This window comes from Schistocerca serialis, chromosome 3 (genome assembly GCF_023864345.2).
Source record: "Schistocerca serialis cubense isolate TAMUIC-IGC-003099 chromosome 3, iqSchSeri2.2, whole genome shotgun sequence".
Lineage (NCBI taxonomy): Eukaryota > Metazoa > Arthropoda > Insecta > Orthoptera > Acrididae > Schistocerca > Schistocerca serialis.
Genome location: NC_064640.1, coordinates 999,372,067 through 999,381,175, shown reverse-complemented (window position 1 = coordinate 999,381,175; position 9,109 = coordinate 999,372,067). Strand labels below are relative to the sequence as shown.

Here is a 9,109-nt window from a genome sequence, read left to right as displayed (position 1 = left end):
AACTATGATCTTCATTTGTAGCTTTACGATAGTAAGAAAATCTTTCATCTAAATAAAACTGCAGAATCCAAAACAATACCAAACAGATTAAAACTGTGTGCCCAACCGAGACTCGAACTCGGTACCTTTGCCTTTCGCGGGCAAGTGCTCTACCAACGTTCTTTTTTTTAAGTGCTCTACTAATTTTTTTAAGAAAACAAATAAAAAACCTCTTGGGTCTTGGGTATGAAAATAAAAGACGACGTTCTTCATAAATAACACAATATCCTTTGAAAACGTAAAACATAAAAGGTAGCTATATTTCCGCAACGGCCATCTTTTGTATTTGTATGTTGTTTGTTAACATAAATGAGTGTACAGTCTCACCATCAGCAGTTTTTTTTTTTTTTTTTTTGAGCACAAGAGAAAGAAAACAAATAGGCTGCAGATAGAGAGCTATGTGTGAAAAGGATAAACATGTGTGAGGAGAAAAAAAAACTTAGAAAAGGAGGAGAAAAGAGAACTGAAATAAAATAGGAATACTTGCCGCGCCATGCTCCACTTTGGCGCGCCAGCAGAACAAAATGCATTCTATCATTGACCATTGAAGGGGAACGTGGGATCGTCCAGCCTTGGCTGGCACGGTTCGTTGAGATTCCAGCTTTGAGGCGGGTTGGTGAAAATGCTCTGTAAATAGTTCGCGAAAGTGGCCCGATAGTGTCGATGTCGGCGAAGGGTGTGGTGATGTACTTGGAGGCGTGTCCAAAAGTCCGCCGGATCGACGATGTCGTCCCGGAAGAGGTAGTTGACAGCCATGCCACTGATCCATGTGATGGCGTGCCACTTAGCCGATGGAAAGTAGGTCGTGTCGGGATATATCATCCTAGTGGGAGAAACGTGATGTGGTGGTACTCGGAGGTAGAAAGCCACAATCTTCTGTACGAGGGCCCAGACAGCTGCTGCTGGCCCACACTCAAAACGATGTAAATCTGTATCTTCGACATTGCACTTGAGGCACAGGGGTGAGTCCACCAGTGCGATGCGATGCAGTTTCTGTCTTGTAGTATACTTGCCGTTGACGGGAAGGTACCACATAGAGGTGGTGTCAGTGGTGTGATATGGTTGGTGGATCGTTTTCCAGACTGTAGGCCATGAAACCTGGGGGTGACGTGTTTCGACGGGGTTGCGGGGTGGAGACTTTCGGAGAAGGCGGTAGATGTCGCGGGTGGTCGTCTTCCTGGTCCTGGGGAGCTCGGTGCATATGTAGCTGTACTCCAAAAAGAAACGACCGATATGTGACATCGGAGGTGGGATGTGTGCCAAAGACGTCGGTGGGCGTCTCGAAACAGGCGCGAGCTCGGTGGTCAACATTCCAGTAAAACTAGCATTTTGGCTTTTCCATAACCGGAGCATAGTATTGGTGTAAAGTGCCGTTGTCCTGGCTTGCACATTAACCAGATCGAGGCCACCATCCCGCTTCGGTAAGGTGAGAGCTTCATATTGGACTTTGAAGATGTGTCCAGAACAAATGAAATAGCCGAATGCCGCCTGTAACCTGGCCGCCATTGTCGCAGTGATGGGCACAATCTGCGCTATATGGGGTATCCGAGCTGCCAGATGGGTATTGACGAAGGTGACTCTCTGGCACCTATTCAGCGGGCGTAGTATGTGATTTTGTATGTTGGCCCGGATGCGTTGCAGCAGCGCCCGAAAATTGATCGCCGAGGTGCGGCGAATGTCTCGCGTGTACACCAATCCGAGACAACGAATAGTGTCCACCAGTTGAAATGGAACTACGCTGTCTGCGGGAAGGCCGCGGCCGATCTTCATGGCGCATGATTTTGCCACGTTCAGAGCGCTCCCTGCCCCTGCACTGTAACGGGTAATCAAGTGCATCGCAGCTTGTACTTCAGCCGCTGAACGTACGACGAGGGCCAAGTCGTCCGCGTAAGCTCGGCAGCGGAACATATGATCCCGGAGTGGAATACCTGTCAAACGTCGCCGTAATCAGCAAATGAGTGGTTCCATCGCAATGGCATAAAGTACCGTCGACAAAGGGCAAACCTGCCGTACTGAGCGTTCAATCCGTATAGGTTCTGTAAGTCTGCCGTTGACGAGAAGTCTGGACGTTGCTCCACGAAGGAGCCGCATAATCACTTGCGTGAACGTCGGCGGAATTGCCATTCGGTCCATCACTGCGTTGAGGAATGCATGATTGACGCGGTCAAACGCTTGTTTGAAGTCGATGGAGATTAAAGCGCCTGGCAGTCGCGAGTGTGTTGCCACAGCGATCACATCTCGATATTCACTGAGGGCCGTCTGTATATTACGATCGCTGCCTAAGGATGTTTGTTCGTGGAAACAATGTCCCGTAAGACATGTTTGAGTCGCACTGACAGAAGGCGTGTGAAAATCTTGAAGTCCGAATTGAGTAACGTGATCGGCCGATAACTGTCGAGTCGTGTTCCTCCTGCGGGTTTCGGGACTGGTACAAGTAAGCCTTCCATGAACATTGGTGGCGGGTACGCCGCCCAGGACAAAAGTTCCCAGTACATGTCCCTCCAACGTGGCATCATCAAATCTTGGAAGGTTCTGTAAAATTCGAGAGGTAAACCATCCGGGCCGGGAGATCGATTCAGAGACCCCTTGGCCACAGCGCCTTGGACGTCGTCGGTGGTCACTTCAGCAGTCAGGAGGGTTGCAGCTGCTGCGTTTAGAGTACCAAGTGTCTCATGGGCAACCTCAGCAATGGCCTCTGCACCGGCAGGTACTTCTTGATAGAAAAGTCTATAGTGCGTTGTGAATGCATCCGCAATGGTAGCTTGCGAAGTCAGCCGTCGTCCATCAGGTAAGTCTAAAGTTGTCATTAAAACCTGTCGGCGTCGACGAACATTTTGAACAATATGATGCATAGAAGGTTCTTCACCATTAATCCTGTCTTGGCTGCGGGCTCGTACAATGGTTCCCTCTAGACGGCATCTGGTCAAGGATAAAATCTTTGCCTTGATGCGTTGAGCTTCTTTGAGGCGATCCGGGGATGGAGGATGATCCATGAGTTCACATAGAGCGCTATGGTAGAAATCAGTTGTATGGTGATTCCACCTGGCTTTGGCTCTGCCATAGTGTGTTAATGTGCGTCGGATGGCCGGTTTGGCGCACAGCAACCACCACTGCAGTGTGGTCTCGTAACGCATAATGCGTTGAACACAGGTGTGCCACGTGTCGGTGACCTGTTTTCGACATTCAGGGTCCCGCAGTAGCGCGACATTGAGTTTCCAAGGTCCTGCGCTGCGCCATATAGATTGTCGACGTAGGTTCATGGTACAGATATAGATGTCATGATCCGAAAAGGCAGACGGCCAACGTTCCGCGTCGAGGAGAACTGGTTTTAGAGCGTTAGAGATGTATATTCTATCAAGTCGGCTGGCGGAGTGGCTCGTGATGTGTGTATACCCCGGGCGGTCGCCGTGTACCACTCGCCAAGTGTCGAGGAGACGAAGGCGGCGGACGAGGAAGCGAAGTTCGGGACATGTGGTGAAATGGGGGTATTGGTCTGTGCGCTCGAGAACACAGTTGAAATCTCCACCTAAGATGAGATGATCAAATCGACCGAGGAATAAAGGCGTGATATCTTCTGCGTAGAACTGGGAGCGATCCCTCCGTTTATCAGTGCCCGATGGGGCGTAGAGATTTATGATTTTGAGTCCTTCAACTGTTATGGCCACCCCTCGCGCCGTTGGGAGGTATGCGACATCGGAAACTGCAATCCCTTCTCGGAGGAGGATGGCTGCGCCTGTGTGTTCCATAGCTGCAGGGGCGGCGTACGTCTCATATCCATAACACCCAGTCCAAGTCGCTGTCCTCAGTTCTTGTAACAGGGCGATGTCGATGTCCGCTGCTCTTAGCGTGTCACGGAGCAGTTGAAGTTTAGCGTGGGAGCCGATATTATTAGTATTGATAGTAGCTATTCAGTACGCCTGATGGGAGATCCGTGCTGCTGATAGGGTCGTAGCTGGTGAAGATTGTTGTGGTGGATGCTGGAAGTCCATAGAAGTCGCAGGATTCGCCGTAGAAACTTCCCCCATTTTAGTTTTGGTCTAACGGAGAAACAGATCTCATTTCCGCATCAGATGGAGGTGGGAAATCCGTGTCATCCGCCCATGAAAGGTGTCCGACAGGTTTGACATCGGCGAGAGGTGGCAGCGCTGGCCGAGTCGGCTCAATGGCGTCGGTGACAACAGGCGTGCTATGTTCCATGGCTTCTGGGCGCGGGGCTTGCGCACGATCTCTGTTGGACGGTTCACCATCTTGTGGATGACGCGTCTCCGTGGCAGAGGAGAAAGTGTTATCGTGTTCTCCGTCGGAGTGATGTGGCATCTCTTCGTCCTGCAGAGGGGGCTCAATGGTCGAGTCTGATGTCTTGCGGCGTTTTTTTCGTCGTTTGGGCGACTTCTGCTTTCGGCAATGAGTTTCGGTGTCTGAGGAAGGAAGAGATTCACGTCGTTCCGGTACAAAAGCCGCGGGTGCTATGATGCGGTCTTCATTCTCCAGAACACTCTCACTGGTATCCTTGTGATCTTCTAGCGTGGATGTGTCCGGCTGTTGGACATGTTCACGGGCGGCATCGCCGGTGTCAAGGTGCTGGGACGCCTCCGGGTGTATCGGACCAGAGAGACGCTCATGAACGGCGCCTTGTGAGGGCTGGACGTGCAGTGTCGCCGCATTGGTGACTGGAAGGGTGGTCGTGGTTCTGTCGGTGTTCGTATCGTCGGGCCTTAGTTGTGTGATGCGGCGTTGCAGGCATTCATTACGGACGTGGCCTTCTTTGCCACAACCGGAACATGTTCGAGGTTGTCCGTCGTAAATGACCACCGCACGGCAGCCGCCGATAGAAATGTACGATGGAACGTGCCGTTTGAGATCGATTCGGACTTGTTTCACACCATTAAGCACCGGATACGTCGTAAACTGTGCCCATGTCTCGGCTACGTGGCTCTGGACTTTTCCGAACGGGCTTAGCGCCGCGATGACTTCATCTTCAGTCACCTCGAAAGGCAGTTCGAATACACGGATCGTCCGAAGGCCAAGTCCTGCATGGTCGACATCCACAGGCCCGACGTTTCCGTCGGAGTGCCGAAATTTTAGTCCATGTCGCGTCCTTTGAATGATCTCGTTGCAGGCAGCGTCGGAAGTCATCTTAAAATAAACGACGCTGCTAATGATCGATAGGTGTATGCCGATGAGTTCGTAACGCGGGATCTTCACGTCTTCGCGTAGGAAGCGTTCGACGGCCAGTGCTTTGGGTCGTGCGTATTCGTTTGAGAAGGTGAACTTAAGTGTGTTCTTCCTGTAAGAGTTGGCCATTACAGCTTGTTCGACTGAGAAGCGCTGTGACGAGGAAGTAAACAAAACACTCCGCGCGCGCAGCGGCGTGGACGGCCGAGCGCGGTGCGCACTGCTGCCCTGCCGAATGCAGACTGGACCAACTGAGCTACCGAAGCACGACTCACGCCCGGTACTCACAGCTTTACTTCTGCCAGTACCTCGTCTCCTACCTTCCAATAAATCAGCGCACACTCCGCTGCAGAGTGAAAATCTCATTCTGGAAACATCCCCCAGGCTGTGGCTAAGCCATGTCTCCTCAATATCCTTTCTTTCAGGAGTGCTAGTTCTGCAGGGTTCGCAGGAGAGCTTCTGTAAAGTTTGGAAGGTAGGAGACGAGGTACTGGCAGAAGTAAAGCTGTGAGTAGCGGGCGTGAGTCGTGCTTCGGTAGCTCAGTTGGTAGAGCACTTGCCCGCGAAAGGCAAAGGTCCCGAGTTCGAGTCTCGGTCGGGCGCACAGTTTTGATCTGCCAGGAAGTTTCATATCAGCGCACACTCCGCTGCAGAGTGAAAATCTCATTCTCAATACCAAACAGTTTGTCCAAAAATAAGGGATTTATAGTGATAAGCACGCCCAGACGTTTCTGCCTGCAACAGACCAGGCGTTCGCCGTGACGTCACCAACAAGCGGCGAGGCCTTCCTCTGAGTCGGTGTTGGTTATATGCGATGGGCACCGGGGCACCACTCTTCTAGTCGACATTATTTCCGTGTCACTATTTGGTGCCAAACGTTACACAAAGTTTCTGATAACTTGCTCTACCGGCGGACATTCACTGTACTTAGACGCACGCCTGCGTCGGGGATACGCTTATAGCTAGACTTGTCTGCTACTAAGTTGCATTTTTTCACCCACAAGCTGAGAATATCATATTTATTTGAAGTGCAACTGCTTCAACTAATCTTTTGCGTGCCTGTCCAGATTCCATGGCGACAGATACCCTGGCCAGCTTCCACCCTTCTGTTATCACACGGAGGATGTTAACACATAGCTCCTCGGAATATAACGGTTATCAGCTCGCGTCATAACAGATCTCATAGGCATTAGGTTGGAGAGAAGAATTGGGTACCTTCTGAGTTGTAAAGAAGCAACTATGTCAGACCTCTCTGGAGAAGATTATCAGGGGTAGCACTACACCACCAGAGAGCACAAAAGTCTGTGTTTCCCTCACCAACAGATGTTAATTCGTACATTCATAAACTCATACTTGTTGAGATTAGTCTTGGACACAGAGTCAATGCGGAAAGGATGCTGATTATTGCACAAAGTAAATATTGTCACACAACGCATAATCCCTTACCAAAGACTACACCGCACAGAAAAAACAAGGTTACCTCAGGTTGCCATGGAATGTCACACGAGAAAAAATCGAAGTGGGTTTAGACAGCTCCTTTGATCACACCGTCGCTTGGGAAGAAAATTTCACTGGTGCTACTTGTTTTTAATATTTAAGAAACAGTGACTAAAAATTTTCTCAGCCTGACTTCTTTTCACACGAGGGGACTCAAACTCCTGATAAAATTACCAATAAACACAAAGATAAAATAATAAAAACAAAATTTTATCCACAGTGAGACCACTGTAGAAGACACAAAAATTATAATACAGGGTTATTACAAATGATTGAAGCGATTTCACAGCTCTACAATAACTTTATTATTTGAGATATTTTCACAATGCTTTGCACACACATACAAAAACTCAAAAAGTTTTTTTAGGCATTCACAAAAGTTCGATATGTGCCCCTTTAGTGATTCGGCAGACATCAAGCCGATAATCAAGTTCCTCCCACACTCGGCGCAGCATGTCCCCATCAATGAGTTCGAAAGCATCGTTGATGCGAGCTCGCAGTTCTGGCACGTTTCTTGGTAGAGGAGGTTTAAACACTGTATCTTTCACATAACCCCGCAGAAAGAAATGGCATGGGGTTAAGTCGGGAGAGTGCGGAGGCCATGACATGAATTGCTGATCATGATCTCCACCACGACCGATCCATCGGTTTTCCAATCTCCTGTTTAAAAAATGCCAAACATCATGATGGAAGTGCGGTGGAGCACCATCCTGTGGTACGTTTAGCTCCCTGCTTGCTTTATTCGCAGACTTCCGCGGGCTACGCGTGAAACTTGCCCGCACGCGTTCAACCGTTTCTTCGCTCACTGCAGGCCGACCCTTTGATTTCCCCTTACAGAGGCATCCAGAAGCTTTAAACTGCGCATACCATCGCCGAATGGAGTTAGCAGTTGGTGTATCTTTGTTGAACTTCGTCCTGAAGTGTCGTTGCACTGTTATGACTGACTGATGTGAGTGCATTTCAAGCACGACATACGCTTTCTCGGCTCCTGTCGCCATTTTGTCTCACTGCGCTCTCGAGCGCTCTGGCGGCAGAAACCTGAAGTGCGGCTTCAGCCGAACAAAACTTTATGAGTTTTTCTACGTATCTGTAGTGTGTCGTGACCATATGTCAATGAAAGGAGCTACAGTGAATTTCTGAAATCGCTTCAATCATTTGTAATAGCCCTGTACATATACACAACACGTAGCTACAAGGCAACTAAAGATTCACACTGACCTCATTGGTCATCAAATGAATCAGCATTAAGCAATGATGCAATTAACATTGTAATTGGGCATATTGACTGTTAAATTCATTAACATTAAGCAACTAAAGTTTTCATACTGTTAACCATCTGTCTTTGAGGATAATTAAAAGGTTAACCAATGAAGATACGATCAAAAGGTTCCATCATAATTTACATAGACAAAATTCAACACAAGTGTGTATATTTGTGTGTTTATAACAAACTAATATTGTGTAGCTGTAATGGATAAGAGAACTATCAGTCAAATACTTAATATTAGCTTTATACATTAACAATATCTATGCACAGAATTCTCTATTCAGGCATTAGCAGAGTAAAGGAACTAATCGCCATGATGACAGTAACATAAAGTGAGATAACATACAATTAAAATGATTTTCGTTCATTGTCACCGTCAAGCGAAATACTTACGGAACAGGAAACATTGAACTGATAACTCAGGAAATGCATACACACACAGAAGAAAACAGACAGTAGGTTAGACGGTAGGCAACAGTTTCTACAGGAACGGTTAGTACTGAGGTACAAGATCAAACGCAAACATACCACAAAAACAAATGAAAATTATGATTCATAACACCACTACAGTCATGTACATCATCACGGTGTTCATCACTTACGAATAAGACACAGATAATAATACAGAAAACACCCAACGAAGCACTGACTTTGGAGTGAGGCTCGCCCTCTTAAGTTATTCGTTACAACACACTTGTAACATTTGAGGGTAGAGTAGTGCATAGCAGAATGGTCCACCGGGGTGGAGGACGGACATGGATGGAATTGACAGCATCAGGTTCAATCCACTGTCGCCATCTCGCTCTCATCAAAACAGTCGTCTTTCTTCTGCCTTTCATAGTTCCACTGACCGATTTCTCCTAGACCATGATAGTCTTACATCTTTCTCAAATGACTGGCAACGTCCAAGACAAACCTTCATATTTTCATGAAATTCCAGATAATCAACACTGTTTTTGTGGCCGTTCCATTGCGGGGAATGCCTAGTATACATGAGGGACTTATGGCAGCTAGTTTCTGATAAGCATCCTCTCGCTTGATCATACAAATTATTACTACTAAAATGTTAAAAGGTTTCCCAGTGAGATGTCTACATCACAGTTCATTCTCGCCACTAAAGGAAAGTTCATG

The 9,109-nt window shown here is 48.0% G+C and overlaps 1 non-coding gene across 1 annotated transcript; it reads left to right on the top strand.

The window, feature by feature from the left end:
- The first annotated feature begins 5,743 nt into the window (after positions 1 to 5,743).
- On the top strand, positions 5,744 to 5,818 carry Trnas-cga (transfer RNA serine (anticodon CGA)). Its single transcript has one exon. It is a non-coding gene; the product is annotated as a tRNA-Ser (tRNA).
- Positions 5,819 to 9,109: the final 3,291 nt, after the last annotated feature.